General features: G+C 39.3%; 1 non-coding gene across 1 annotated transcript; it reads right to left on the bottom strand.

Annotated features, from left to right (window-relative positions):
• Positions 1-560: 560 nt before the first annotated feature.
• Positions 561-724, bottom strand: LOC128573243 (U1 spliceosomal RNA). The gene has a single exon (XR_008376397.1). It is a non-coding gene; the product is annotated as a U1 spliceosomal RNA (small nuclear RNA).
• Between the last annotated feature and the right edge of the window lie 491 nt (positions 725-1,215).

The following is a 1,215-nucleotide window of genomic DNA, read 5'->3' as shown; positions in this document are numbered from 1 at the left end:
GGCACTCTACCTAGAGCAATAGAATGAGAGGGAAAAAAATGCATGGAATAGATACCTTTAACTATGAAATTAGAGCATATAACAATTATCATGGTTCATATAAAAACAAAATTTTGAAGTTAAATAGCAATAGATTTTCTTACATTTGTGGAGATTCTTAGTGTTCTGCTAAAATTACTGACTATACTTTCTGCAGAATCTTATTTGAAACTTTCATAGAATAAAAGCTATAAAGTACACAACAGACAACATCTATTTGTGTTGTTCTTGGAATTTCTGAACCAAGTGCTAATATCACCACCTCACTCACATGACTTGGATATGATGCTAAAGGAAAAGAAATTTTTTTTAGATGCAATCTCATTCTGTGGCCCAGGATAGAGTGCCATAGTATTAGCCTAACTCACAGCTGCCTCAAACTCCTGGTTTCCAGCAATCCTTCTGCATCAGCCTCCCAAGTAGCTGGGACTACAGGCAACCACCACAATGCCTAGATAATTTTTCTATTTTTAGTAGAGACAAGGTCTCACTTTTTTTCTTTTCCTTTTTTTCTTGTTTATCAGGGGAAAGCATGAACACAGTCCCCCCCCACCACAAATGATGCAGTTGAGTTTCCCATATTTGGGGAAATCACAGGAGTCAGCACATCCAGAGTGCAACTGATAAGCCTCACCTTGGGAAAAACACCTTCGTGATAATGATGTTTCCCCTTCCAGGTAAGTATACAAGGTTTCACTTTTGTTCAGGCTGGTCTCTACTTCTGAGTTCCAGCAAGCCTTCCATCATGGCCTCCCAGAGGGTTAGGATTACAGCATGAGCCACCACTCCTAGTCTAACTACATATATTTTAAAGCAAAGTTTCCTTGGTCCTAGCGAAAGACATACCTGGGTTTTAAAAAAAGGACAAAAAGCATATTTACCTGGTAAAATTGTGTACACATATTTCAAAAAGGCAGAGAAAAAATTAACACTTTTTTTTTCTTTTGGAGACAGAGTCTCACTGTGTTACGCTGGGTAGAGTGCCTGACATCATAGCTCACAAAAACCTCAAACTCTTTGGAACAAGAGTTGTTTTTTTTTGCATTTTTGGCCAGGGTCAGGTTTGAACCGCCATCTCTGGTATATGGGACCAGTGCTCTACTCCTTTGAGCCACAGGTGATGCCTGCACAAGAGTTCTTTTTGCCTCAGCCTCCCAAGTAGCTAGAAACATAGAT

Source organism: Nycticebus coucang, chromosome 20 (assembly GCF_027406575.1).
Source record: "Nycticebus coucang isolate mNycCou1 chromosome 20, mNycCou1.pri, whole genome shotgun sequence".
Classification (NCBI taxonomy): domain Eukaryota; kingdom Metazoa; phylum Chordata; class Mammalia; order Primates; family Lorisidae; genus Nycticebus; species Nycticebus coucang.
This window is presented reverse-complemented; position numbering and strand designations above follow the sequence as displayed.